Source organism: Phyllobates terribilis, unplaced genomic scaffold (genome assembly GCF_046119375.1).
Source record: "Phyllobates terribilis strain yellow unplaced genomic scaffold, ASM4611937v1 Scaffold_169__1_contigs__length_4117513, whole genome shotgun sequence".
NCBI lineage: Eukaryota > Metazoa > Chordata > Amphibia > Anura > Dendrobatidae > Phyllobates > Phyllobates terribilis.
Genome location: NW_027362929.1, coordinates 3,219,427 through 3,247,063, shown reverse-complemented (window position 1 = coordinate 3,247,063; position 27,637 = coordinate 3,219,427). Strand labels below are relative to the sequence as shown.

Genomic DNA, 27,637 nt, shown 5'->3' with positions numbered 1-27,637 from the left:
TAAACTGTTGCTTATGGCGGTCTCTGTGAGCTTCTCAGCGACATTCAGCCAGCCAGGTATCCTGCCTGCAGTAGATGGAATGTGGCAATGGAACGCTGGCTGCGCGTGTCATAATAGGCTCTGAGCCTTTATATACCTGTGCACAGCAGCAGCCACCTTCAGTCTGCTGCTGGACAGCCAGCAGCAGCAGCAGCAGGAGAGGTATGTAATCAGGAGCCCTCCTGCTAAGGGTAGACAGCTGCTCGTTCCACCCCACCCCCCGCCTTAATTGGTTCTCCTGCCTTCCAACGGTGTTGAGGCGGGTGGGAACAGCAGGGGGTGAAGGTGCTGTGTTTAAAGAGGTGGAGTTATGCAGATCTAAAACGCGTGGATTGCAGCAGCAGCAAGCCGAAAAGTGCAGGCATGTAAGGGATCTAGAGGTTGACAACATGTCTTCTTAACGGGAGTCCAGGAGCTCATCTCCACAAATGGACTTTTCAGGATCCTTGGGTGGCTCCGTAGTTTGAAACCAATTCTGGTTATCGCTTCTCGGCCTTTTGGCTAAGATCAAGTGTAGTATCTGTTCTTATCAGTTTAATATCTGATACGTCCCCTATCTGGGGACCATATATTAAATGGATTTTTAGAACAGGGAGATGGAAAAAGAGCTTGCTCTGTCCACTCCACGCATTGACCTGGTATTGCAGTATCTCCAGGACCGGTGCACCCCTTCTTTAATGCAGTTTCTAAAATCAGAAAGAATTGAATTCAATGTTTTTTGTTCATTTTGCTTGTTTGTCGGATTTTGGGATGGACTCTTTGGCTTTGCTTTTCTTCTCCTCATTGGATTTTTCATGTTCAAAGTTGCAGAAGCCAGATTACAAGCTCATTTTGGTTCAACTTCAGCAACTGTGCATTGCATTGCCATGTAATGTGATGCAATGCTATCTTTCTAGCTCTCCCTTTTTACTTCCTTTTGGATAAACAGACATATTAGGCAAGCATTTTGGAGCTTTCACCTAAATAACTACAGGTGGTGAGATAAGCTGCACAATATAATTGACCTTTCAGTATATTGTTGCACACACACCATCTATTTAGCAAATGCCCTTGTTATCAACAGCAGCCTTTTAAACTCACCTGAGCTAACAGGTATGTGCGCTGGTTACTCTGCTGCGCTTAAAATTTCTTTTTTGGTTTGCTACAATGCCTTTTCTGAAACGTTGTCTCCTTCTGCTGGAACACTGACTTCTTTCATTTAATGCCTGCAGACTATAAAAGAGAACCCAACCCAAAAAGTTTGGTTGATTAGTCTGTGGCATTCTGTTAAACTGTTGCTTATGGCGGTCTCTGTGAGCTTCTCAGCGACATTCAGCCAGCCAGGTATCCTGCCTGCAGTAGATGGAATGTGGCAATGGAACGCTGGCTGCGCGTGTCATAATAGGCTCTGAGCCTTTATATACCTGTGCACAGCAGCAGCCACCTTCAGTCTGCTGCTGGACAGCCAGCAGCAGCAGCAGCAGGAGAGGTATGTAATCAGGAGCCCTCCTGCTAAGGGTAGACAGCTGCTCGTTCCACCCCACCCCCCGCCTTAATTGGTTCTCCTCCCTTCCAACGGTGTTGAGGCGGGTGGGAACAGCAGGGGGTGAAGGTGCTGTGTTTAAAGAGGTGGAGTTATGCAGATCTAAAACGCGTGGATTGCAGCAGCAGCAAGCCGAAAAGTGCAGGCATGTAAGGGATCTAGAGGTTGACAACATGTCTTCTTAATGGGAGTCCAGGAGCTCATCTCCACAAATGGACTTTTCAGGATCCTTGGGTGGCTACGTAGTTTGAAACCAATTCTGGTTATCGCTTCTCGGCCTTTTGGCTAAGATCAAGTGTAGTATCTGTTCTTATCAGTTTAATATCTGATACGTCCCCTATCTGGGGACCATATATTAAATGGATTTTTAGAACAGGGAGATGGAAAAAGAGCTTGCTCTGTCCACTCCACGCATTGACCTGGTATTGCAGTATCTCCAGGACCGGTGCACCCCTTCTTTAATGCAGTTTCTAAAATCAGAAAGAATTGAATTCAATGTTTTTTGTTCATTTTGCTTGTTTGTCGGATTTTGGGATGGACTCTTTGGCTTTGCTTTTCTTCTCCTCATTGGATTTTTCATGTTCAAAGTTGCAGAAGCCAGATTACAAGCTCATTTTGGTTCAACTTCAGCAACTGTGCATTGCATTGCCATGTAATGTGATGCAATGCTATCTTTCTAGCTCTCCCTTTTTACTTCCTTTTGGATAAACAGACATATTAGGCAAGCATTTTGGAGCTTTCACCTAAATAACTACAGGTGGTGAGATAAGCTGCACAATATAATTGACCTTTCAGTATATTGTTGCACACACACCATCTATTTAGCAAATGCCCTTGTTATCAACAGCAGCCTTTTAAACTCACCTGAGCTAACAGGTATGTGCGCTGGTTACTCTGCTGCGCTTAAAATTTCTTTTTTGGTTTGCTACAATGCCTTTTCTGAAACGTTGTCTCCTTCTGCTGGAACACTGACTTCTTTCATTTAATGCCTGCAGACTATAAAAGAGAACCCAACCCAAAAAGTTTGGTTGATTAGTCTGTGGCATTCTGTTAAACTGTTGCTTATGGCGGTCTCTGTGAGCTTCTCAGCGACATTCAGCCAGCCAGGTATCCTGCCTGCAGTAGATGGAATGTGGCAATGGAACGCTGGCTGCGCGTGTCATAATAGGCTCTGAGCCTTTATATACCTGTGCACAGCAGCAGCCACCTTCAGTCTGCTGCTGGACAGCCAGCAGCAGCAGCAGCAGGAGAGGTATGTAATCAGGAGCCCTCCTGCTAAGGGTAGACAGCTGCTCGTTCCACCCCACCCCCCGCCTTAATTGGTTCTCCTCCCTTCCAACGGTGTTGAGGCGGGTGGGAACAGCAGGGGGTGAAGGTGCTGTGTTTAAAGAGGTGGAGTTATGCAGATCTAAAACGCGTGGATTGCAGCAGCAGCAAGCCGAAAAGTGCAGGCATGTAAGGGATCTAGAGGTTGACAACATGTCTTCTTAACGGGAGTCCAGGAGCTCATCTCCACAAATGGACTTTTCAGGATCCTTGGGTGGCTCCGTAGTTTGAAACCAATTCTGGTTATCGCTTCTCGGCCTTTTGGCTAAGATCAAGTGTAGTATCTGTTCTTATCAGTTTAATATCTGATACGTCCCCTATCTGGGGACCATATATTAAATGGATTTTTAGAACAGGGAGATGGAAAAAGAGCTTGCTCTGTCCACTCCACGCATTGACCTGGTATTGCAGTATCTCCAGGACCGGTGCACCCCTTCTTTAATGCAGTTTCTAAAATCAGAAAGAATTGAATTCAATGTTTTTTGTTCATTTTGCTTGTTTGTCGGATTTTGGGATGGACTCTTTGGCTTTGCTTTTCTTCTCCTCATTGGATTTTTCATGTTCAAAGTTGCAGAAGCCAGATTACAAGCTCATTTTGGTTCAACTTCAGCAACTGTGCATTGCATTGCCATGTAATGTGATGCAATGCTATCTCTTTAGCTCTCCCTTTTTACTTCCTTTTGGATAAACAGACATATTAGGCAAGCATTTTGGAGCTTTCACCTAAATAACTACAGGTGGTGAGATAAGCTGCACAATATAATTGACCTTTCAGTATATTGTTGCACACACACCATCTATTTAGCAAATGCCCTTGTTATCAACAGCAGCCTTTTAAACTCACCTGAGCTAACAGGTATGTGCGCTGGTTACTCTGCTGCGCTTAAAATTTCTTTTTTGGTTTGCTGCAATGCCTTTTCTGAAACGTTGTCTCCTTCTGCTGGAACACTGACTTCTTTCATTTAATGCCTGCAGACTATAAAAGAGAACCCAACCCAAAAAGTTTGGTTGATTAGTCTGTGGCATTCTGTTAAACTGTTGCTTATGGCGGTCTCTGTGAGCTTCTCAGCGACATTCAGCCAGCCAGGTATCCTGCCTGCAGTAGATGGAATGTGGCAATGGAACGCTGGCTGCGCGTGTCATAATAGGCTCTGAGCCTTTATATACCTGTGCACAGCAGCAGCCACCTTCAGTCTGCTGCTGGACAGCCAGCAGCAGCAGCAGCAGGAGAGGTATGTAATCAGGAGCCCTCCTGCTAAGGGTAGACAGCTGCTCGTTCCACCCCACCCCCCGCCTTAATTGGTTCTCCTCCCTTCCAACGGTGTTGAGGCGGGTGGGAACAGCAGGGGGTGAAGGTGCTGTGTTTAAAGAGGTGGAGTTATGCAGATCTAAAACGCGTGGATTGCAGCAGCAGCAAGCCGAAAAGTGCAGGCATGTAAGGGATCTAGAGGTTGACAACATGTCTTCTTAACGGGAGTCCAGGAGCTCATCTCCACAAATGGACTTTTCAGGATCCTTGGGTGGCTCCGTAGTTTGAAACCAATTCTGGTTATCGCTTCTCGGCCTTTTGGCTAAGATCAAGTGTAGTATCTGTTCTTATCAGTTTAATATCTGATACGTCCCCTATCTGGGGACCATATATTAAATGGATTTTTAGAACAGGGAGATGGAAAAAGAGCTTGCTCTGTCCACTCCACGCATTGACCTGGTATTGCAGTATCTCCAGGACCGGTGCACCCCTTCTTTAATGCAGTTTCTAAAATCAGAAAGAATTGAATTCAATGTTTTTTGTTCATTTTGCTTGTTTGTCGGATTTTGGGATGGACTCTTTGGCTTTGCTTTTCTTCTCCTCATTGGATTTTTCATGTTCAAAGTTGCAGAAGCCAGATTACAAGCTCATTTTGGTTCAACTTCAGCAACTGTGCATTGCATTGCCATGTAATGTGATGCAATGCTATCTTTCTAGCTCTCCCTTTTTACTTCCTTTTGGATAAACAGACATATTAGGCAAGCATTTTGGAGCTTTCACCTAAATAACTACAGGTGGTGAGATAAGCTGCACAATATAATTGACCTTTCAGTATATTGTTGCACACACACCATCTATTTAGCAAATGCCCTTGTTATCAACAGCAGCCTTTTAAACTCACCTGAGCTAACAGGTATGTGCGCTGGTTACTCTGCTGCGCTTAAAATTTCTTTTTTGGTTTGCTACAATGCCTTTTCTGAAACGTTGTCTCCTTCTGCTGGAACACTGACTTCTTTCATTTAATGCCTGCAGACTATAAAAGAGAACCCAACCCAAAAAGTTTGGTTGATTAGTCTGTGGCATTCTGTTAAACTGTTGCTTATGGCGGTCTCTGTGAGCTTCTCAGCGACATTCAGCCAGCCAGGTTTCCTGCCTGCAGTAGATGGAATGTGGCAATGGAACGCTGGCTGCGCGTGTCATAATAGGCTCTGAGCCTTTATAAACCTGTGCACAGCAGCAGCCACCTTCAGTCTGCTGCTGGACAGCCAGCAGCAGCAGCAGCAGGAGAGGTATGTAATCAGGAGCCCTCCTGCTAAGGGTAGACAGCTGCTCGTTCCACCCCACCCCCCGCCTTAATTGGTTCTCCTCCCTTCCAACGGTGTTGAGGCGGGTGGGAACAGCAGGGGGTGAAGGTGCTGTGTTTAAAGAGGTGGAGTTATGCAGATCTAAAACGCGTGGATTGCAGCAGCAGCAAGCCGAAAAGTGCAGGCATGTAAGGGATCTAGAGGTTGACAACATGTCTTCTTAACGGGAGTCCAGGAGCTCATCTCCACAAATGGACTTTTCAGGATCCTTGGGTGGCTCCGTAGTTTGAAACCAATTCTGGTTATCGCTCTCGGCCTTTTGGCTAAGATCAAGTGTAGTATCTGTTCTTATCAGTTTAATATCTGATACGTCCCCTATCTGGGGACCATATATTAAATGGATTTTTAGAACAGGGAGATGGAAAAAGAGCTTGCTCTGTCCACTCCACGCATTGACCTGGTATTGCAGTATCTCCAGGACCGGTGCACCCCTTCTTTAATGCAGTTTCTAAAATCAGAAAGAATTGAATTCAATGTTTTTTGTTCATTTTGCTTGTTTGTCGGATTTTGGGATGGACTCTTTGGCTTTGCTTTTCTTCTCCTCATTGGATTTTTCATGTTCAAAGTTGCAGAAGCCAGATTACAAGCTCATTTTGGTTCAACTTCAGCAACTGTGCATTGCATTGCCATGTAATGTGATGCAATGCTTTCTTTCTAGCTCTCCCTTTTTACTTCCTTTTGGATAAACAGACATATTAGGCAAGCATTTTGGAGCTTTCACCTAAATAACTACAGGTGGTGAGATAAGCTGCACAATATAATTGACCTTTCAGTATATTGTTGCACACACACCATCTATTTAGCAAATGCCCTTGTTATCAACAGCAGCCTTTTAAACTCACCTGAGCTAACAGGTATGTGCGCTGGTTACTCTGCTGCGCTTAAAATTTCTTTTTTGGTTTGCTACAATGCCTTTTCTGAAACGTTGTCTCCTTCTGCTGGAACACTGACTTCTTTCATTTAATGCCTGCAGACTATAAAAGAGAACCCAACCCAAAAAGTTTGGTTGATTAGTCTGTGGCATTCTGTTAAACTGTTGCTTATGGCGGTCTCTGTGAGCTTCTCAGCGACATTCAGCCAGCCAGGTATCCTGCCTGCAGTAGATGGAATGTGGCAATGGAACGCTGGCTGCGCGTGTCATAATAGGCTCTGAGCCTTTATATACCTGTGCACAGCAGCAGACACCTTCAGTCTGCTGCTGGACAGCCAGCAGCAGCAGCAGCAGGAGAGGTATGTAATCAGGAGCCCTCCTGCTAAGGGTAGACAGCTGCTCGTTCCACCCCACCCCCCGCCTTAATTGGTTCTCCTCCCTTCCAACGGTGTTGAGGTGGGTGGGAACAGCAGGGGGTGAAGGTGCTGTGTTTAAAGAGGTGGAGTTATGCAGATCTAAAACGCGTGGATTGCAGCAGCAGCAAGCCGAAAAGTGCAGGCATGTAAGGGATCTAGAGGTTGACAACATGTTTTCTTAACGGGAGTCCAGGAGCTCATCTCCACAAATGGACTTTTCAGGATCCTTGGGTGGCTCCGTAGTTTGAAACCAATTCTGGTTATCGCTTCTCGGCCTTTTGGCTAAGATCAAGTGTAGTATCTGTTCTTATCAGTTTAATATCTGATACGTCCCCTATCTGGGGACCATATATTAAATGGATTTTTAGAACAGGGAGATGGAAAAAGAGCTTGCTCTGTCCACTCCACGCATTGACCTGGTATTGCAGTATCTCCAGGACCGGTGCACCCCTTCTTTAATGCAGTTTCTAAAATCAGAAAGAATTGAATTCAATGTTTTTTGTTCATTTTGCTTGTTTGTCGGATTTTGGGATGGACTCTTTGGCTTTGCTTTTCTTCTCCTCATTGGATTTTTCATGTTCAAAGTTGCAGAAGCCAGATTACAAGCTCATTTTGGTTCAACTTCAGCAACTGTGCATTGCATTGCCATGTAATGTGATGCAATGCTATCTTTCTAGCTCTCCCTTTTTACTTCCTTTTGGATAAACAGACATATTAGGCAAGCATTTTGGAGCTTTCACCTAAATAACTACAGGTGGTGAGATAAGCTGCACAATATAATTGACCTTTCAGTATATTGTTGCACACACACCATCTATTTAGCAAATGCCCTTGTTATCAACAGCAGCCTTTTAAACTCACCTGAGCTAACAGGTATGTGCGCTGGTTACTCTGCTGCGCTTAAAATTTCTTTTTTGGTTTGCTACAATGCCTTTTCTGAAACGTTGTCTCCTTCTGCTGGAACACTGACTTCTTTCATTTAATGCCTGCAGACTATAAAAGAGAACCCAACCCAAAAAGTTTGGTTGATTAGTCTGTGGCATTCTGTTAAACTGTTGCTTATGGCGGTCTCTGTGAGCTTCTCAGCGACATTCAGCCAGCCAGGTATCCTGCCTGCAGTAGATGGAATGTGGCAATGGAACGCTGGCTGCGCGTGTCATAATAGGCTCTGAGCCTTTATATACCTGTGCACAGCAGCAGCCACCTTCAGTCTGCTGCTGGACAGCCAGCAGCAGCAGCAGCAGGAGAGGTATGTAATCAGGAGCCCTCCTGCTAAGGGTAGACAGCTGCTCGTTCCACCCCACCCCCCGCCTTAATTGGTTCTCCTCCCTTCCAACGGTGTTGAGGCGGGTGGGAACAGCAGGGGGTGAAGGTGCTGTGTTTAAAGAGGTGGAGTTATGCAGATCTAAAACGCGTGGATTGCAGCAGCAGCAAGCCGAAAAGTGCAGGCATGTAAGGGATCTAGAGGTTGACAACATGTCTTCTTAACGGGAGTCCAGGAGCTCATCTCCACAAATGGACTTTTCAGGATCCTTGGGTGGCTCCGTAGTTTGAAACCAATTCTGGTTATCGCTTCTCGGCCTTTTGGCTAAGATCAAGTGTAGTATCTGTTCTTATCAGTTTAATATCTGATACGTCCCCTATCTGGGGACCATATATTAAATGGATTTTTAGAACAGGGAGATGGAAAAAGAGCTTGCTCTGTCCACTCCACGCATTGACCTGGTATTGCAGTATCTCCAGGACCGGTGCACCCCTTCTTTAATGCAGTTTCTAAAATCAGAAAGAATTGAATTCAATGTTTTTTGTTCATTTTGCTTGTTTGTCGGATTTTGGGATGGACTCTTTGGCTTTGCTTTTCTTCTCCTCATTGAATTTTTCATGTTCAAAGTTGCAGAAGCCAGATTACAAGCTCATTTTGGTTCAACTTCAGCAACTGTGCATTGCATTGCCATGTAATGTGATGCAATGCTATCTTTCTAGCTCTCCCTTTTTACTTCCTTTTGGATAAACAGACATATTAGGCAAGCATTTTGGAGCTTTCACCTAAATAACTACAGGTGGTGAGATAAGCTGCACAATATAATTGACCTTTCAGTATATTGTTGCACACACACCATCTATTTAGCAAATGCCCTTGTTATCAACAGCAGCCTTTTAAACTCACCTGAGCTAACAGGTATGTGCGCTGGTTACTCTGCTGCGCTTAAAATTTCTTTTTTGGTTTGCTACAATGCCTTTTCTGAAACGTTGTCTCCTTCTGCTGGAACACTGACTTCTTTCATTTAATGCCTGCAGACTATAAAAGAGAACCCAACCCAAAAAGTTTGGTTGATTAGTCTGTGGCATTCTGTTAAACTGTTGCTTATGGCGGTCTCTGTGAGCTTCTCAGCGACATTCAGCCAGCCAGGTATCCTGCCTGCAGTAGATGGAATGTGGCAATGGAACGCTGGCTGCGCGTGTCATAATAGGCTCTGAGCCTTTATATACCTGTGCACAGCAGCAGCCACCTTCAGTCTGCTGCTGGACAGCCAGCAGCAGCAGCAGCAGGAGAGGTATGTAATCAGGAGCCCTCCTGCTAAGGGTAGACAGCTGCTCGTTCCACCCCACCCCCCGCCTTAATTGGTTCTCCTCCCTTCCAACGGTGTTGAGGCGGGTGGGAACAGCAGGGGGTGAAGGTGCTGTGTTTAAAGAGGTGGAGTTATGCAGATCTAAAACGCGTGGATTGCAGCAGCAGCAAGCCGAAAAGTGCAGGCATGTAAGGGATCTAGAGGTTGACAACATGTCTTCTTAACGGGAGTCCAGGAGCTCATCTCCACAAATGGACTTTTCAGGATCCTTGGGTGGCTCCGTAGTTTGAAACCAATTCTGGTTATCGCTCTCGGCCTTTTGGCTAAGATCAAGTGTAGTATCTGTTCTTATCAGTTTAATATCTGATACGTCCCCTATCTGGGGACCATATATTAAATGGATTTTTAGAACAGGGAGATGGAAAAAGAGCTTGCTCTGTCCACTCCACGCATTGACCTGGTATTGCAGTATCTCCAGGACCGGTGCACCCCTTCTTTAATGCAGTTTCTAAAATCAGAAAGAATTGAATTCAATGTTTTTTGTTCATTTTGCTTGTTTGTCGGATTTTGGGATGGACTCTTTGGCTTTGCTTTTCTTCTCCTCATTGGATTTTTCATGTTCAAAGTTGCAGAAGCCAGATTACAAGCTCATTTTGGTTCAACTTCAGCAACTGTGCATTGCATTGCCATGTAATGTGATGCAATGCTATCTTTCTAGCTCTCCCTTTTTACTTCCTTTTGGATAAACAGACATATTAGGCAAGCATTTTGGAGCTTTCACCTAAATAACTACAGGTGGTGAGATAAGCTGCACAATATAATTGACCTTTCAGTATATTGTTGCACACACACCATCTATTTAGCAAATGCCCTTGTTATCAACAGCAGCCTTTTAAACTCACCTGAGCTAACAGGTATGTGCGCTGGTTACTCTGCTGCGCTTAAAATTTCTTTTTTGGTTTGCTACAATGCCTTTTCTGAAACGTTGTCTCCTTCTGCTGGAACACTGACTTCTTTCATTTAATGCCTGCAGACTATAAAAGAGAACCCAACCCAAAAAGTTTGGTTGATTAGTCTGTGGCATTCTGTTAAACTGTTGCTTATGGCGGTCTCTGTGAGCTTCTCAGCGACATTCAGCCAGCCAGGTATCCTGCCTGCAGTAGATGGAATGTGGCAATGGAACGCTGGCTGCGCGTGTCATAATAGGCTCTGAGCCTTTATATACCTGTGCACAGCAGCAGCCACCGTCAGTCTGCTGCTGGACAGCCAGCAGCAGCAGCAGCAGCAGCAGGAGAGGTATGTAATCAGGAGCCCTCCTGCTAAGGGTAGACAGCTGCTCGTTCCACCCCACCCCCCGCCTTAATTGGTTCTCCTCCCTTCCAACGGTGCTGAGGCGGGTGGGAACAGCAGGGGGTGAAGGTGCTGTGTTTAAAGAGGTGGAGTTATGCAGATCTAAAACGCGTGGATTGCAGCAGCAGCAAGCCGAAAAGTGCAGGCATGTAAGGGATCTAGAGGTTGACAACATGTCTTCTTAACGGGAGTCCAGGAGCTCATCTCCACAAATGGACTTTTCAGGATCCTTGGGTGGCTCCGTAGTTTGAAACCAATTCTGGTTATCGCTTCTCGGCCTTTTGGCTAAGATCAAGTGTAGTATCTGTTCTTATCAGTTTAATATCTGATACGTCCCCTATCTGGGGACCATATATTAAATGGATTTTTAGAACAGGGAGATGGAAAAAGAGCTTGCTCTGTCCACTCCACGCATTGACCTGGTATTGCAGTATCTCCAGGACCGGTGCACCCCTTCTTTAATGCAGTTTCTAAAATCAGAAAGAATTGAATTCAATGTTTTTTGTTCATTTTGCTTGTTTGTCGGATTTTGGGATGGACTCTTTGGCTTTGCTTTTCTTCTCCTCATTGGATTTTTCATGTTCAAAGTTGCAGAAGCCAGATTACAAGCTCATTTTGGTTCAACTTCAGCAACTGTGCATTGCATTGCCATGTAATGTGATGCAATGCTATCTTTCTAGCTCTCCCTTTTTACTTCATTTTGGATAAACAGACATATTAGGCAAGCATTTTGGAGCTTTCACCTAAATAACTACAGGTGGTGAGATAAGCTGCACAATATAATTGACCTTTCAGTATATTGTTGCACTCACACCATCTATTTAGCAAATGCCCTTGTTATCAACAGCAGCCTTTTAAACTCACCTGAGCTAACAGGTATGTGCGCTGGTTACTCTGCTGCACTTAAAATTTCTTTTTTGGTTTGCTACAATGCCTTTTCTGAAACGTTGTCTCCTTCTGCTGGAACACTGACTTCTTTCATTTAATGCCTGCAGACTATAAAAGAGAACCCAACCCAAAAAGTTTGGTTGATTAGTCTGTGGCATTCTGTTAAACTGTTGCTTATGGCGGTCTCTGTGAGCTTCTCAGCGACATTCAGCCAGCCAGGTATCCTGCCTGCAGTAGATGGAATGTGGCAATGGAACGCTGGCTGCGCGTGTCATAATAGGCTCTGAGCCTTTATATACCTGTGCACAGCAGCAGCCACCTTCAGTCTGCTGCTGGACAGCCAGCAGCAGCAGCAGCAGGAGAGGTATGTAATCAGGAGCCCTCCTGCTAAGGGTAGACAGCTGCTCGTTCCACCCCACCCCCCGCCTTAATTGGTTCTCCTCCCTTCCAACGGTGTTGAGGCGGGTGGGAACAGCAGGGGGTGAAGGTGCTGTGTTTAAAGAGGTGGAGTTATGCAGATCTAAAACGCGTGGATTGCAGCAGCAGCAAGCCGAAAAGTGCAGGCATGTAAGGGATCTAGAGGTTGACAACATGTCTTCTTAACGGGAGTCCAGGAGCTCATCTCCACAAATGGACTTTTCAGGATCCTTGGGTGGCTCCGTAGTTTGAAACCAATTCTGGTTATCGCTTCTCGGCCTTTTGGCTAAGATCAAGTGTAGTATCTGTTCTTATCAGTTTAATATCTGATACGTCCCCTATCTGGGGACCATATATTAAATGGATTTTTAGAACAGGGAGATGGAAAAAGAGCTTGCTCTGTCCACTCCACGCATTGACCTGGTATTGCAGTATCTCCAGGACCGGTGCACCCCTTCTTTAATGCAGTTTCTAAAATCAGAAAGAATTGAATTCAATGTTTTTTGTTCATTTTGCTTGTTTGTCGGATTTTGGGATGGACTCTTTGGCTTTGCTTTTCTTCTCCTCATTGGATTTTTCATGTTCAAAGTTGCAGAAGCCAGATTACAAGCTCATTTTGGTTCAACTTCAGCAACTGTGCATTGCATTGCCATGTAATGTGATGCAATGCTATCTTTCTAGCTCTCCCTTTTTACTTCCTTTTGGATAAACAGACATATTAGGCAAGCATTTTGGAGCTTTCACCTAAATAACTACAGGTGGTGAGATAAGCTGCACAATATAATTGACCTTTCAGTATATTGTTGCACACACACCATCTATTTAGCAAATGCCCTTGTTATCAACAGCAGCCTTTTAAACTCACCTGAGCTAACAGGTATGTGCGCTGGTTACTCTGCTGCGCTTAAAATTTCTTTTTTGGTTTGCTACAATGCCTTTTCTGAAACGTTGTCTCCTTCTGCTGGAACACTGACTTCTTTCATTTAATGCCTGCAGACTATAAAAGAGAACCCAACCCAAAAAGTTTGGTTGATTAGTCTGTGGCATTCTGTTAAACTGTTGCTTATGGCGGTCTCTGTGAGCTTCTCAGCGACATTCAGCCAGCCAGGTATCCTGCCTGCAGTAGATGGAATGTGGCAATGGAACGCTGGCTGCGCGTGTCATAATAGGCTCTGAGCCTTTATATACCTGTGCACAGCAGCAGCCACCTTCAGTCTGCTGCTGGACAGCCAGCAGCAGCAGCAGCAGGAGAGGTATGTAATCAGGAGCCCTCCTGCTAAGGGTAGACAGCTGCTCGTTCCACCCCACCCCCCGCCTTAATTGGTTCTCCTCCCTTCCAACGGTGCTGAGGCGGGTGGGAACAGCAGGGGGTGAAGGTGCTGTGTTTAAAGAGGTGGAGTTATGCAGATCTAAAACGCGTGGATTGCAGCAGCAGCAAGCCGAAAAGTGCAGGCATGTAAGGGATCTAGAGGTTGACAACATGTCTTCTTAACGGGAGTCCAGGAGCTCATCTCCACAAATGGACTTTTCAGGATCCTTGGGTGGCTCCGTAGTTTGAAACCAATTCTGGTTATCGCTTCTCGGCCTTTTGGCTAAGATCAAGTGTAGTATCTGTTCTTATCAGTTTAATATCTGATACGTCCCCTATCTGGGGACCATATATTAAATGGATTTTTAGAACAGGGAGATGGAAAAAGAGCTTGCTCTGTCCACTCCACGCATTGACCTGGTATTGCAGTATCTCCAGGACCGGTGCACCCCTTCTTTAATGCAGTTTCTAAAATCAGAAAGAATTGAATTCAATGTTTTTTGTTCATTTTGCTTGTTTGTCGGATTTTGGGATGGACTCTTTGGCTTTGCTTTTCTTCTCCTCATTGGATTTTTCATGTTCAAAGTTGCAGAAGCCAGATTACAAGCTCATTTTGGTTCAACTTCAGCAACTGTGCATTGCATTGCCATGTAATGTGATGCAATGCTATCTTTCTAGCTCTCCCTTTTTACTTCCTTTTGGATAAACAGACATATTAGGCAAGCATTTTGGAGCTTTCACCTAAATAACTACAGGTGGTGAGATAAGCTGCACAATATAATTGACCTTTCAGTATATTGTTGCACACACACCATCTATTTAGCAAATGCCCTTGTTATCAACAGCAGCCTTTTAAACTCACCTGAGCTAACAGGTATGTGCGCTGGTTACTCTGCTGCACTTAAAATTTCTTTTTTGGTTTGCTACAATGCCTTTTCTGAAACGTTGTCTCCTTCTGCTGGAACACTGACTTCTTTCATTTAATGCCTGCAGACTATAAAAGAGAACCCAACCCAAAAAGTTTGGTTGATTAGTCTGTGGCATTCTGTTAAACTGTTGCTTATGGCGGTCTCTGTGAGCTTCTCAGCGACATTCAGCCAGCCAGGTATCCTGCCTGCAGTAGATGGAATGTGGCAATGGAACGCTGGCTGCGCGTGTCATAATAGGCTCTGAGCCTTTATATACCTGTGCACAGCAGCAGCCACCTTCAGTCTGCTGCTGGACAGCCAGCAGCAGCAGCAGCAGGAGAGGTATGTAATCAGGAGCCCTCCTGCTAAGGGTAGACAGCTGCTCGTTCCACCCCACCCCCCGCCTTAATTGGTTCTCCTCCCTTCCAACGGTGTTGAGGCGGGTGGGAACAGCAGGGGGTGAAGGTGCTGTGTTTAAAGAGGTGGAGTTATGCAGATCTAAAACGCGTGGATTGCAGCAGCAGCAAGCCGAAAAGTGCAGGCATGTAAGGGATCTAGAGGTTGACAACATGTCTTCTTAACGGGAGTCCAGGAGCTCATCTCCACAAATGGACTTTTCAGGATCCTTGGGTGGCTCCGTAGTTTGAAACCAATTCTGGTTATCGCTTCTCGGCCTTTTGGCTAAGATCAAGTGTAGTATCTGTTCTTATCAGTTTAATATCTGATACGTCCCCTATCTGGGGACCATATATTAAATGGATTTTTAGAACAGGGAGATGGAAAAAGAGCTTGCTCTGTCCACTCCACGCATTGACCTGGTATTGCAGTATCTCCAGGACCGGTGCACCCCTTCTTTAATGCAGTTTCTAAAATCAGAAAGAATTGAATTCAATGTTTTTTGTTCATTTTGCTTGTTTGTCGGATTTTGGGATGGACTCTTTGGCTTTGCTTTTCTTCTCCTCATTGGATTTTTCATGTTCAAAGTTGCAGAAGCCAGATTACAAGCTCATTTTGGTTCAACTTCAGCAACTGTGCATTGCATTGCCATGTAATGTGATGCAATGCTATCTTTCTAGCTCTCCCTTTTTACTTCCTTTTGGATAAACAGACATATTAGGCAAGCATTTTGGAGCTTTCACCTAAATAACTACAGGTGGTGAGATAAGCTGCACAATATAATTGACCTTTCAGTATATTGTTGCACACACACCATCTATTTAGCAAATGCCCTTGTTATCAACAGCAGCCTTTTAAACTCACCTGAGCTAACAGGTATGTGCGCTGGTTACTCTGCTGCGCTTAAAATTTCTTTTTTGGTTTGCTACAATGCCTTTTCTGAAACGTTGTCTCCTTCTGCTGGAACACTGACTTCTTTCATTTAATGCCTGCAGACTATAAAAGAGAACCCAACCCAAAAAGTTTGGTTGATTAGTCTGTGGCATTCTGTTAAACTGTTGCTTATGGCGGTCTCTGTGAGCTTCTCAGCGACATTCAGCCAGCCAGGTATCCTGCCTGCAGTAGATGGAATGTGGCAATGGAACGCTGGCTGCGCGTGTCATAATAGGCTCTGCGCCTTTATATACCTGTGCACAGCAGCAGCCACCTTCAGTCTGCTGCTGGACCGCCAGCAGCAGCAGCAGCAGGAGAGGTATGTAATCAGGAGCCCTCCTGCTAAGGGTAGACAGCTGCTCGTTCCACCCCACCCCCCGCCTTAATTGGTTCTCCTCCCTTCCAACGGTGTTGAGGCGGGTGGGAACAGCAGGGGGTGAAGGTGCTGTGTTTAAAGAGGTGGAGTTATGCAGATCTAAAACGCGTGGATTGCAGCAGCAGCAAGCCGAAAAGTGCAGGCATGTAAGGGATCTAGAGGTTGACAACATGTCTTCTTAACGGGAGTCCAGGAGCTCATCTCCACAAATGGACTTTTCAGGATCCTTGGGTGGCTCCGTAGTTTGAAACCAATTCTGGTTATCGCTTCTCGGCCTTTTGGCTAAGATCAAGTGTAGTATCTGTTCTTATCAGTTTAATATCTGATACGTCCCCTATCTGGGGACCATATATTAAATGGATTTTTAGAACAGGGAGATGGAAAAAGAGCTTGCTCTGTCCACTCCACGCATTGACCTGGTATTGCAGTATCTCCAGGACCGGTGCACCCCTTCTTTAATGCAGTTTCTAAAATCAGAAAGAATTGAATTCAATGTTTTTTGTTCATTTTGCTTGTTTGTCGGATTTTGGGATGGACTCTTTGGCTTTGCTTTTCTTCTCCTCATTGGATTTTTCATGTTCAAAGTTGCAGAAGCCAGATTACAAGCTCATTTTGGTTCAACTTCAGCAACTGTGCATTGCATTGCCATGTAATGTGATGCAATGCTATCTTTCTAGCTCTCCCTTTTTACTTCCTTTTGGATAAACAGACATATTAGGCAAGCATTTTGGAGCTTTCACCTAAATAACTACAGGTGGTGAGATAAGCTGCACAATATAATTGACCTTTCAGTATATTGTTGCACACACACCATCTATTTAGCAAATGCCCTTGTTATCAACAGCAGCCTTTTAAACTCACCTGAGCTAACAGGTATGTGCGCTGGTTACTCTGCTGCGCTTAAAATTTCTTTTTTGGTTTGCTACAATGCCTTTTCTGAAACGTTGTCTCCTTCTGCTGGAACACTGACTTCTTTCATTTAATGCCTGCAGACTATAAAAGAGAACCCAACCCAAAAAGTTTGGTTGATTAGTCTGTGGCATTCTGTTAAACTGTTGCTTATGGCGGTCTCTGTGAGCTTCTCAGCGACATTCAGCCAGCCAGGTATCCTGCCTGCAGTAGATGGAATGTGGCAATGGAACGCTGGCTGCGCGTGTCATAATAGGCTCTGAGCCTTTATATACCTGTGCACAGCAGCAGCCACCTTCAGTCTGCTGCTGGACCGCCAGCAGCAGCAGCAGCAGGAGAGGTATGTAATCAGGAGCCCTCCTGCTAAGGGTAGACAGCTGCTCGTTCCACCCCACCCCCCGCCTTAATTGGTTCTCCTCCCTTCCAACGGTGTTGAGGCGGGTGGGAACAGCAGGGGGTGAAGGTGCTGTGTTTAAAGAGGTGGAGTTATGCAGATCTAAAACGCGTGGATTGCAGCAGCAGCAAGCCGAAAAGTGCAGGCATGTAAGGGATCTAGAGGTTGACAACATGTCTTCTTAACGGGAGTCCAGGAGCTCATCTCCACAAATGGACTTTTCAGGATCCTTGGGTGGCTCCGTAGTTTGAAACCAATTCTGGTTATCGCTTCTCGGCCTTTTGGCTAAGATCAAGTGTAGTATCTGTTCTTATCAGTTTAATATCTGATACGTCCCCTATCTGGGGACCATATATTAAATGGATTTTTAGAACAGGGAGATGGAAAAAGAGCTTGCTCTGTCCACTCCACGCATTGACCTGGTATTGCAGTATCTCCAGGACCGGTGCACCCCTTCTTTAATGCAGTTTCTAAAATCAGAAAGAATTGAATTCAATGTTTTTTGTTCATTTTGCTTGTTTGTCGGATTTTGGGATGGACTCTTTGGCTTTGCTTTTCTTCTCCTCATTGGATTTTTCATGTTCAAAGTTGCAGAAGCCAGATTACAAGCTCATTTTGGTTCAACTTCAGCAACTGTGCATTGCATTGCCATGTAATGTGATGCAATGCTATCTTTCTAGCTCTCCCTTTTTACTTCCTTTTGGATAAACAGACATATTAGGCAAGCATTTTGGAGCTTTCACCTAAATAACTACAGGTGGTGAGATAAGCTGCACAATATAATTGACCTTTCAGTATATTGTTGCACACACACCATCTATTTAGCAAATGCCCTTGTTATCAACAGCAGCCTTTCAAACTCACCTGAGCTAACAGGTATGTGCGCTGGTTACTCTGCTGCGCTTAAAATTTCTTTTTTGGTTTGCTACAATGCCTTTTCTGAAACGTTGTCTCCTTCTGCTGGAACACTGACTTCTTTCATTTAATGCCTGCAGACTATAAAAGAGAACCCAACCCAAAAAGTTTGGTTGATTAGTCTGTGGCATTCTGTTAAACTGTTGCTTATGGCGGTCTCTGTGAGCTTCTCAGCGACATTCAGCCAGCCAGGTATCCTGCCTGCAGTAGATGGAATGTGGCAATGGAACGCTGGCTGCGCGTGTCATAATAGGCTCTGAGCCTTTATATACCTGTGCACAGCAGCAGCCACCTTCAGTCTGCTGCTGGACAGCCAGCAGCAGCAGCAGCAGGAGAGGTATGTAATCAGGAGCCCTCCTGCTAAGGGTAGACAGCTGCTCGTTCCACCCCACCCCCCGCCTTAATTGGTTCTCCTCCCTTCCAACGGTGTTGAGGCGGGTGGGAACAGCAGGGGGTGAAGGTGCTGTGTTTAAAGAGGTGGAGTTATGCAGATCTAAAACGCGTGGATTGCAGCAGCAGCAAGCCGAAAAGTGCAGGCATGTAAGGGATCTAGAGGTTGACAACATGTCTTCTTAACGGGAGTCCAGGAGCTCATCTCCACAAATGGACTTTTCAGGATCCTTGGGTGGCTCCGTAGTTTGAAACCAATTCTGGTTATCGCTTCTCGGCCTTTTGGCTAAGATCAAGTGTAGTATCTGTTCTTATCAGTTTAATATCTGATACGTCCCCTATCTGGGGACCATATATTAAATGGATTTTTAGAACAGGGAGATGGAAAAAGAGCTTGCTCTGTCCACTCCACGCATTGACCTGGTATTGCAGTATCTCCAGGACCGGTGCACCCCTTCTTTAATGCAGTTTCTAAAATCAGAAAGAATTGAATTCAATGTTTTTTGTTCATTTTGCTTGTTTGTCGGATTTTGGGATGGACTCTTTGGCTTTGCTTTTCTTCTCCTCATTGGATTTTTCATGTTCAAAGTTGCAGAAGCCAGATTACAAGCTCATTTTGGTTCAACTTCAGCAACTGTGCATTGCATTGCCATGTAATGTGATGCAATGCTATCTTTCTAGCTCTCCCTTTTTACTTCCTTTTGGATAAACAGACATATTAGGCAAGCATTTTGGAGCTTTCACCTAAATAACTACAGGTGGTGAGATAAGCTGCACAATATAATTGACCTTTCAGTATATTGTTGCACACACACCATCTATTTAGCAAATGCCCTTGTTATCAACAGCAGCCTTTTAAACTCACCTGAGCTAACAGGTATGTGCGCTGGTTACTCTGCTGCGCTTAAAATTTCTTTTTTGGTTTGCTACAATGCCTTTTCTGAAACGTTGTCTCCTTCTGCTGGAACACTGACTTCTTTCATTTAATGCCTGCAGACTATAAAAGAGAACCCAACCCAAAAAGTTTGGTTGATTAGTCTGTGGCATTCTGTTAAACTGTTGCTTATGGCGGTCTCTGTGAGCTTCTCAGTGACATTCAGCCATCCAGGTATCCTGCCTGCAGTAGATGGAATGTGGCAATGGAACGCTGGCTGCGCGTGTCATAATAGGCTCTGAGCCTTTATATACCTGTGCACAGCAGCAGCCACCTTCAGTCTGCTGCTGGACAGCCAGCAGCAGCAGCAGCAGGAGAGGTATGTAATCAGGAGCCCTCCTGCTAAGGGTAGACAGCTGCTCGTTCCACCCCACCCCCCGCCTTAATTGGTTCTCCTCCCTTCCAACGGTGTTGAGGCGGGTGGGAACAGCAGGGGGTGAAGGTGCTGTGTTTAAAGAGGTGGAGTTATGCAGATCTAAAACGCGTGGATTGCAGCAGCAGCAAGCCGAAAAGTGCAGGCATGTAAGGGATCTAGAGGTTGACAACATGTCTTCTTAATGGGAGTCCAGGAGCTCATCTCCACAAATGGACTTTTCAGGATCCTTGGGTGGCTCCGTAGTTTGAAACCAATTCTGGTTATCGCTTCTCGGCCTTTTGGCTAAGATCAAGTGTAGTATCTGTTCTTATCAGTTTAATATCTGATACGTCCCCTATCTGGGGACCATATATTAAATGGATTTTTAGAACAGGGAGATGGAAAAAGAGCTTGCTCTGTCCACTCCACGCATTGACCTGGTATTGCAGTATCTCCAGGACCGGTGCACCCCTTCTTTAATGCAGTTTCTAAAATCAGAAAGAATTGAATTCAATGTTTTTTGTTCATTTTGCTTGTTTGTCGGATTTTGGGATGGACTCTTTGGCTTTGCTTTTCTTCTCCTCATTGGATTTTTCATGTTCAAAGTTGCAGAAGCCAGATTACAAGCTCATTTTGGTTCAACTTCAGCAACTGTGCATTGCATTGCCATGTAATGTGATGCAATGCTATCTTTCTAGCTCTCCCTTTTTACTTCCTTTTGGATAAACAGACATATTAGGCAAGCATTTTGGAGCTTTCACCTAAATAACTACAGGTGGTGAGATAAGCTGCACAATATAATTGACCTTTCAGTATATTGTTGCACACACACCATCTATTTAGCAAATGCCCTTGTTATCAACAGCAGCCTTTTAAACTCACCTGAGCTAACAGGTATGTGCGCTGGTTACTCTGCTGCGCTTAAAATTTCTTTTTTGGTTTGCTACAATGCCTTTTCTGAAACGTTGTCTCCTTCTGCTGGAACACTGACTTCTTTCATTTAATGCCTGCAGACTATAAAAGAGAACCCAACCCAAAAAGTTTGGTTGATTAGTCTGTGGCATTCTGTTAAACTGTTGCTTATGGCGGTCTCTGTGAGCTTCTCAGCGACATTCAGCCAGCCAGGTATCCTGCCTGCAGTAGATGGAATGTGGCAATGGAACGCTGGCTGCGCGTGTCATAATAGGCTCTGAGCCTTTATATACCTGTGCACAGCAGCAGCCACCTTCAGTCTGCTGCTGGACAGCCAGCAGCAGCAGCAGCAGGAGAGGTATGTAATCAGGAGCCCTCCTGCTAAGGGTAGACAGCTGCTCGTTCCACCCCACCCCCCGCCTTAATTGGTTCTCCTCCCTTCCAACGGTGTTGAGGCGGGTGGGAACAGCAGGGGGTGAAGGTGCTGTGTTTAAAGAGGTGGAGTTATGCAGATCTAAAACGCGTGGATTGCAGCAGCAGCAAGCCGAAAAGTGCAGGCATGTAAGGGATCTAGAGGTTGACAACATGTCTTCTTAACGGGAGTCCAGGAGCTCATCTCCACAAATGGACTTTTCAGGATCCTTGGGTGGCTCCGTAGTTTGAAACCAATTCTGGTTATCGCTTCTCGGCCTTTTGGCTAAGATCAAGTGTAGTATCTGTTCTTATCAGTTTAATATCTGATACGTCCCCTATCTGGGGACCATATATTAAATGGATTTTTAGAACAGGGAGATGGAAAAAGAGCTTGCTCTGTCCACTCCACGCATTGACCTGGTATTGCAGTATCTCCAGGACCGGTGCACCCCTTCTTTAATGCAGTTTCTAAAATCAGAAAGAATTGAATTCAATGTTTTTTGTTCATTTTGCTTGTTTGTCGGATTTTGGGATGGACTCTTTGGCTTTGCTTTTCTTCTCCTCATTGGATTTTTCATGTTCAAAGTTGCAGAAGCCAGATTACAAGCTCATTTTGGTTCAACTTCAGCAACTGTGCATTGCATTGCCATGTAATGTGATGCAATGCTATCTTTCTAGCTCTCCCTTTTTACTTCCTTTTGGATAAACAGACATATTAGGCAAGCATTTTGGAGCTTTCACCTAAATAACTACAGGTGGTGAGATAAGCTGCACAATATAATTGACCTTTCAGTATATTGTTGCACACACACCATCTATTTAGCAAATGCCCTTGTTATCAACAGCAGCCTTTTAAACTCACCTGAGCTAACAGGTATGTGCGCTGGTTACTCAGCTGCGCTTAAAATTTCTTTTTTGGTTTGCTACAATGCCTTTTCTGAAACGTTGTCTCCTTCTGCTGGAACACTGACTTCTTTCATTTAATGCCTGCAGACTATAAAAGAGAACCCAACCCAAAAAGTTTGGTTGATTAGTCTGTGGCATTCTGTTAAACTGTTGCTTATGGCGGTCTCTGTGAGCTTCTCAGTGACATTCAGCCATCCAGGTATCCTGCCTGCAGTAGATGGAATGTGGCAATGGAACGCTGGCTGCGCGTGTCATAATAGGCTCTGAGCCTTTATATACCTGTGCACAGCAGCAGCCACCTTCAGTCTGCTGCTGGACAGCCAGCAGCAGCAGCAGCAGGAGAGGTATGTAATCAGGAGCCCTCCTGCTAAGGGTAGACAGCTGCTCGTTCCACCCCACCCCCCGCCTTAATTGGTTCTCCTCCCTTCCAACGGTGTTGAGGCGGGTGGGAACAGCAGGGGGTGAAGGTGCTGTGTTTAAAGAGGTGGAGTTATGCAGATCTAAAACGCGTGGATTGCAGCAGCAGCAAGCCGAAAAGTGCAGGCATGTAAGGGATCTAGAGGTTGACAACATGTCTTCTTAATGGGAGTCCAGGAGCTCATCTCCACAAATGGACTTTTCAGGATCCTTGGGTGGCTCCGTAGTTTGAAACCCATTCTGGTTATCGCTTCTCGGCCTTTTGGCTAAGATCAAGTGTAGTATCTGTTCTTATCAGTTTAATATCTGATACGTCCCCTATCTGGGGACCATATATTAAATGGATTTTTAGAACAGGGAGATGGAAAAAGAGCTTGCTCTGTCCACTCCACGCATTGACCTGGTATTGCAGTATCTCCAGGACCGGTGCACCCCTTCTTTAATGCAGTTTCTAAAATCAGAAAGAATTGAATTCAATGTTTTTTGTTCATTTTGCTTGTTTGTCGGATTTTGGGATGGACTCTTTGGCTTTGCTTTTCTTCTCCTCATTGGATTTTTCATGTTCAAAGTTGCAGAAGCCAGATTACAAGCTCATTTTGGTTCAACTTCAGCAACTGTGCATTGCATTGCCATGTAATGTGATGCAATGCTATCTTTCTAGCTCTCCCTTTTTACTTCCTTTTGGATAAACAGACATATTAGGCAAGCATTTTGGAGCTTTCACCTAAATAACTACAGGTGGTGAGATAAGCTGCACAATATAATTGAGCTTTCAGTATATTGTTGCACACACACCATCTATTTAGCAAATGCCCTTGTTATCAACAGCAGCCTTTTAAACTCACCTGAGCTAACAGGTATGTGCGCTGGTTACTCTGCTGCGCTTAAAATTTCTTTTTTGGTTTGCTACAATGCCTTTTCTGAAACGTTGTCTCCTTCTGCTGGAACACTGACTTCTTTCATTTAATGCCTGCAGACTATAAAAGAGAACCCAACCCAAAAAGTTTGGTTGATTAGTCTGTGGCATTCTGTTAAACTGTTGCTTATGGCGGTCTCTGTGAGCTTCTCAGCGACATTCAGCCAGCCAGGTATCCTGCCTGCAGTAGATGGAATGTGGCAATGGAACGCTGGCTGCGCGTGTCATAATAGGCTCTGAGCCTTTATATACCTGTGCACAGCAGCAGCCACCTTCAGTCTGCTGCTGGACAGCCAGCAGCAGCAGCAGCAGGAGAGGTATGTAATCAGGAGCCCTCCTGCTAAGGGTAGACAGCTGCTCGTTCCACCCCACCCCCCGCCTTAATTGGTTCTCCTCCCTTCCAACGGTGTTGAGGCGGGTGGGAACAGCAGGGGGTGAAGGTGCTGTGTTTAAAGAGGTGGAGTTATGCAGATCTAAAACGCGTGGATTGCAGCAGCAGCAAGCCGAAAAGTGCAGGCATGTAAGGGATCTAGAGGTTGACAACATGTCTTCTTAACGGGAGTCCAGTAGCTCATCTCCACAAATGGACTTTTCAGGATCCTTGGGTGGCTCCGTAGTTTGAAACCAATTCTGGTTATCGCTTCTCGGCCTTTTGGCTAAGATCAAGTGTAGTATCTGTTCTTATCAGTTTAATATCTGATACGTCCCCTATCTGGGGACCATATATTAAATGGATTTTTAGAACAGGGAGATGGAAAAAGAGCTTGCTCTGTCCACTCCACGCATTGACCTGGTATTGCAGTATCTCCAGGACCGGTGCACCCCTTCTTTAATGCAGTTTCTAAAATCAGAAAGAATTGAATTCAATGTTTTTTGTTCATTTTGCTTGTTTGTCGGATTTTGGGATGGACTCTTTGGCTTTGCTTTTCTTCTCCTCATTGGATTTTTCATGTTCAAAGTTGCAGAAGCCAGATTACAAGCTCATTTTGGTTCAACTTCAGCAACTGTGCATTGCATTGCCATGTAATGTGATGCAATGCTATCTTTCTAGCTCTCCCTTTTTACTTCCTTTTGGATAAACAGACATATTAGGCAAGCATTTTGGAGTTTCACCTAAATAACTACAGGTGGTGAGATAAGCTGCACAATATAATTGACCTTTCAGTATATTGTTGCACACACACCATCTATTTAGCAAATGCCCTTGTTATCAACAGCAGCCTTTTAAACTCACCTGAGCTAACAGGTATGTGCGCTGGTTACTCTGCTGCGCTTAAAATTTCTTTTTTGGTTTGCTACAATGCCTTTTCTGAAACGTTGTCTCCTTCTGCTGGAACACTGACTTCTTTCATTTAATGCCTGCAGACTATAAAAGAGAACCCAACCCAAAAAGTTTGGTTGATTAGTCTGTGGCATTCTGTTAAACTGTTGCTTATGGCGGTCTCTGTGAGCTTCTCAGCGACATTCAGCCAGCCAGGTATCCTGCCTGCAGTAGATGGAATGTGGCAATGGAACGCTGGCTGCGCGTGTCATAATAGGCTCTGAGCCTTTATATACCTGTGCACAGCAGCAGCCACCTTCAGTCTGCTGCTGGACAGCCAGCAGCAGCAGCAGCAGGAGAGGTATGTAATCAGGAGCCCTCCTGCTAAGGGTAGACAGCTGCTCGTTCCACCCCACCCCCCGCCTTAATTGGTTCTCCTCCCTTCCAACGGTGTTGAGGCGGGTGGGAACAGCAGGGGGTGAAGGTGCTGTGTTTAAAGAGGTGGAGTTATGCAGATCTAAAACGCGTGGATTGCAGCAGCAGCAAGCCGAAAAGTGCAGGCATGTAAGGGATCTAGAGGTTGACAACATGTCTTCTTAACGGGAGTCCAGGAGCTCATCTCCACAAATGGACTTTTCAGGATCCTTGGGTGGCTCCGTAGTTTGAAACCAATTCTGGTTATCGCTTCTCGGCCTTTTGGCTAAGATCAAGTGTAGTATCTGATTTGCACAGCGCCTGTTGACTGCCCTTGAGGACGACCTGAGGAACTCTGTCCCCAGGGCGAGCCTATCGCACCATTCTGTGCTTTATGGACTCTTCCCTGGGGTTCATACCGTCGGAGCCATCCAGGAGGCTTGGCGCCTTATGAACTACTTCAAGGATGCCGTTTGGGTCGCCAGGAACCGGCTCATCTTGAGGAGGGAGAGGATGTCCATCCAGGACTGCCGCAGGCTGATCCACAGCCTGCTCAGAGACTATTCCATCGAGGACGGTCCGGAGGACGAGGATGAGGACTAAACCCCTCCTCCCCCTCTCCCCTTATGTGTCTTGTCTTTCAATAAAGCTTCGGGCCTGTGATTTTCCCCTCCCCATCCCCTTTTTCCCAATCCCCATCCCTTATCACGGTTCGTCGTACTGTATTGATTGACATGCTTTTTCTTTCAGATTGAGTGTTTTGTGTAGCATAGGGGTGTGATGTGTCTAGTTAGTGCGTCGTATCCTCATGCTATGTAAATATGATGTAGAATTCTGGGTGTACTGGGCTGCGGCACTGTACACTGTCTGTTAACTTATTTTTTGTGCTAATAAAAGATATATTCAATCAAAAAATCTGTTCTTATCAGTTTAATATCTGATACGTCCCCTATCTGGGGACCATATATTAAATGGATTTTTAGAACAGGGAGATGGAAAAAGAGCTTGCTCTGTCCACTCCACGCATTGACCTGGTATTGCAGTATCTCCAGGACCGGTGCACCCCTTCTTTAATGCAGTTTCTAAAATCAGAAAGAATTGAATTCAATGTTTTTTGTTCATTTTGCTTGTTTGTCGGATTTTGGGATGGACTCTTTGGCTTTGCTTTTCTTCTCCTCATTGGATTTTTCATGTTCAAAGTTGCAGAAGCCAGATTACAAGCTCATTTTGGTTCAACTTCAGCAACTGTGCATTGCATTGCCATGTAATGTGATGCAATGCTATCTTTCTAGCTCTCCCTTTTTACTTCCTTTTGGATAAACAGACATATTAGGCAAGCATTTTGGAGCTTTCACCTAAATAACTACAGGTGGTGAGATAAGCTGCACAATATAATTGACCTTTCAGTATATTGTTGCACACACACCATCTATTTAGCAAATGCCCTTGTTATCAACAGCAGCCTTTTAAACTCACCTGAGCTAACAGGTATGTGCGCTGGTTACTCTGCTGCGCTTAAAATTTCTTTTTTGGTTTGCTACAATGCCTTTTCTGAAACGTTGTCTCCTTCTGCTGGAACACTGACTTCTTTCATTTAATGCCTGCAGACTATAAAAGAGAACCCAACCCAAAAAGTTTGGTTGATTAGTCTGCGGCATTCTGTTAAACTGTTGCTTATGGCGGTCTCTGTGAGCTTCTCAGCGACATTCAGCCAGCCAGGTATCCTGCCTGCAGTAGATGGAATGTGGCAATGGAACGCTGGCTGCGCGTGTCATAATAGGCTCTGAGCCTTTATATACCTGTGCACAGCAGCAGCCACCTTCAGTCTGCTGCTGGACAGCCAGCAGCAGCAGCAGCAGGAGAGGTATGTAATCAGGAGCCCTCCTGCTAAGGGTAGACAGCTGCTCGTTCCACCCCACCCCCCGCCTTAATTGGTTCTCCTCCCTTCCAACGGTGTTGAGGCGGGTGGGAACAGCAGGGGGTGAAGGTGCTGTGTTTAAAGAGGTGGAGTTATGCAGATCTAAAACGCGTGGATTGCAGCAGCAGCAAGCCGAAAAGTGCAGGCATGTAAGGGATCTAGAGGTTGACAACATGTCTTCTTAATGGGAGTCCAGGAGCTCATCTCCACAAATGGACTTTTCAGGATCCTTGGGTGGCTCCGTAGTTTGAAACCAATTCTGGTTATCGCTTCTCGGCCTTTTGGCTAAGATCAAGTGTAGTATCTGTTCTTATCAGTTTAATATCTGATACGTCCCCTATCTGGGGACCATATATTAAATGGATTTTTAGAACAGGGAGATGGAAAAAGAGCTTGCTCTGTCCACTCCACGCATTGACCTGGTATTGCAGTATCTCCAGGACCGGTGCACCCCTTCTTTAATGCAGTTTCTAAAATCAGAAAGAATTGAATTCAATGTTTTTTGTTCATTTTGCTTGTTTGTCGGATTTTGGGATGGACTCTTTGGCTTTGCTTTTCTTCTCCTCATTGGATTTTTCATGTTCAAAGTTGCAGAAGCCAGATTACAAGCTCATTTTGGTTCAACTTCAGCAACTGTGCATTGCATTG

At 45.1% G+C, this 27,637-nt stretch overlaps 21 non-coding genes and 1 pseudogene across 21 annotated transcripts; all 22 read left to right on the top strand.

Annotated features, from left to right (window-relative positions):
- Nucleotides 1-520: 520 nt before the first annotated feature.
- Nucleotides 521-711, top strand: LOC141209406 (U2 spliceosomal RNA). The gene has a single exon (XR_012279600.1). It is a non-coding gene; the product is annotated as a U2 spliceosomal RNA (small nuclear RNA).
- A 1,115-nt stretch (nt 712-1,826) lies between these two features.
- Nucleotides 1,827-2,017, top strand: LOC141209405 (U2 spliceosomal RNA). Its single transcript, XR_012279599.1, has one exon. It is a non-coding gene; the product is annotated as a U2 spliceosomal RNA (small nuclear RNA).
- A 1,115-nt stretch (nt 2,018-3,132) lies between these two features.
- LOC141209404 (U2 spliceosomal RNA) lies at nt 3,133-3,323 on the top strand. The gene has a single exon (XR_012279598.1). It is a non-coding gene; the product is annotated as a U2 spliceosomal RNA (small nuclear RNA).
- Nucleotides 3,324-4,438: 1,115 nt separating this feature from the next.
- Nucleotides 4,439-4,629, top strand: LOC141209403 (U2 spliceosomal RNA). The gene has a single exon (XR_012279597.1). It is a non-coding gene; the product is annotated as a U2 spliceosomal RNA (small nuclear RNA).
- A 1,113-nt stretch (nt 4,630-5,742) lies between these two features.
- Nucleotides 5,743-5,934, top strand: LOC141210409 (U2 spliceosomal RNA). The gene has a single exon (XR_012280578.1). It is a non-coding gene; the product is annotated as a U2 spliceosomal RNA (small nuclear RNA).
- Nucleotides 5,935-7,049: 1,115 nt separating this feature from the next.
- Nucleotides 7,050-7,240, top strand: LOC141209402 (U2 spliceosomal RNA). Its single transcript, XR_012279596.1, has one exon. It is a non-coding gene; the product is annotated as a U2 spliceosomal RNA (small nuclear RNA).
- Nucleotides 7,241-8,355: 1,115 nt separating this feature from the next.
- Nucleotides 8,356-8,546, top strand: LOC141209400 (U2 spliceosomal RNA). Its single transcript, XR_012279594.1, has one exon. It is a non-coding gene; the product is annotated as a U2 spliceosomal RNA (small nuclear RNA).
- Nucleotides 8,547-9,659: 1,113 nt separating this feature from the next.
- LOC141210408 (U2 spliceosomal RNA) lies at nt 9,660-9,851 on the top strand. Its single transcript, XR_012280577.1, has one exon. It is a non-coding gene; the product is annotated as a U2 spliceosomal RNA (small nuclear RNA).
- A 1,121-nt stretch (nt 9,852-10,972) lies between these two features.
- LOC141209399 (U2 spliceosomal RNA) lies at nt 10,973-11,163 on the top strand. The gene has a single exon (XR_012279593.1). It is a non-coding gene; the product is annotated as a U2 spliceosomal RNA (small nuclear RNA).
- A 1,115-nt stretch (nt 11,164-12,278) lies between these two features.
- Nucleotides 12,279-12,469, top strand: LOC141209397 (U2 spliceosomal RNA). The gene has a single exon (XR_012279592.1). It is a non-coding gene; the product is annotated as a U2 spliceosomal RNA (small nuclear RNA).
- Nucleotides 12,470-13,584: 1,115 nt separating this feature from the next.
- LOC141209396 (U2 spliceosomal RNA) lies at nt 13,585-13,775 on the top strand. Its single transcript, XR_012279591.1, has one exon. It is a non-coding gene; the product is annotated as a U2 spliceosomal RNA (small nuclear RNA).
- A 1,115-nt stretch (nt 13,776-14,890) lies between these two features.
- LOC141209395 (U2 spliceosomal RNA) lies at nt 14,891-15,081 on the top strand. The gene has a single exon (XR_012279590.1). It is a non-coding gene; the product is annotated as a U2 spliceosomal RNA (small nuclear RNA).
- Nucleotides 15,082-16,196: 1,115 nt separating this feature from the next.
- On the top strand, nt 16,197-16,387 carry LOC141209393 (U2 spliceosomal RNA). The gene has a single exon (XR_012279588.1). It is a non-coding gene; the product is annotated as a U2 spliceosomal RNA (small nuclear RNA).
- A 1,115-nt stretch (nt 16,388-17,502) lies between these two features.
- LOC141209392 (U2 spliceosomal RNA) lies at nt 17,503-17,693 on the top strand. Its single transcript, XR_012279587.1, has one exon. It is a non-coding gene; the product is annotated as a U2 spliceosomal RNA (small nuclear RNA).
- A 1,115-nt stretch (nt 17,694-18,808) lies between these two features.
- On the top strand, nt 18,809-18,999 carry LOC141209391 (U2 spliceosomal RNA). The gene has a single exon (XR_012279586.1). It is a non-coding gene; the product is annotated as a U2 spliceosomal RNA (small nuclear RNA).
- A 1,115-nt stretch (nt 19,000-20,114) lies between these two features.
- LOC141209390 (U2 spliceosomal RNA) lies at nt 20,115-20,305 on the top strand. Its single transcript, XR_012279585.1, has one exon. It is a non-coding gene; the product is annotated as a U2 spliceosomal RNA (small nuclear RNA).
- Nucleotides 20,306-21,420: 1,115 nt separating this feature from the next.
- LOC141209389 (U2 spliceosomal RNA) lies at nt 21,421-21,611 on the top strand. The gene has a single exon (XR_012279584.1). It is a non-coding gene; the product is annotated as a U2 spliceosomal RNA (small nuclear RNA).
- A 1,115-nt stretch (nt 21,612-22,726) lies between these two features.
- LOC141209387 (U2 spliceosomal RNA) lies at nt 22,727-22,917 on the top strand. Its single transcript, XR_012279582.1, has one exon. It is a non-coding gene; the product is annotated as a U2 spliceosomal RNA (small nuclear RNA).
- Nucleotides 22,918-24,032: 1,115 nt separating this feature from the next.
- LOC141209386 (U2 spliceosomal RNA) lies at nt 24,033-24,223 on the top strand. The gene has a single exon (XR_012279581.1). It is a non-coding gene; the product is annotated as a U2 spliceosomal RNA (small nuclear RNA).
- A 1,114-nt stretch (nt 24,224-25,337) lies between these two features.
- LOC141210794 (U2 spliceosomal RNA) lies at nt 25,338-25,476 on the top strand (annotated as a pseudogene).
- Nucleotides 25,477-25,946: 470 nt separating this feature from the next.
- On the top strand, nt 25,947-26,139 carry LOC141210552 (U2 spliceosomal RNA). Its single transcript, XR_012280711.1, has one exon. It is a non-coding gene; the product is annotated as a U2 spliceosomal RNA (small nuclear RNA).
- Nucleotides 26,140-27,254: 1,115 nt separating this feature from the next.
- Nucleotides 27,255-27,445, top strand: LOC141209385 (U2 spliceosomal RNA). Its single transcript, XR_012279580.1, has one exon. It is a non-coding gene; the product is annotated as a U2 spliceosomal RNA (small nuclear RNA).
- The last annotated feature ends 192 nt before the right edge of the window (nt 27,446-27,637 follow it).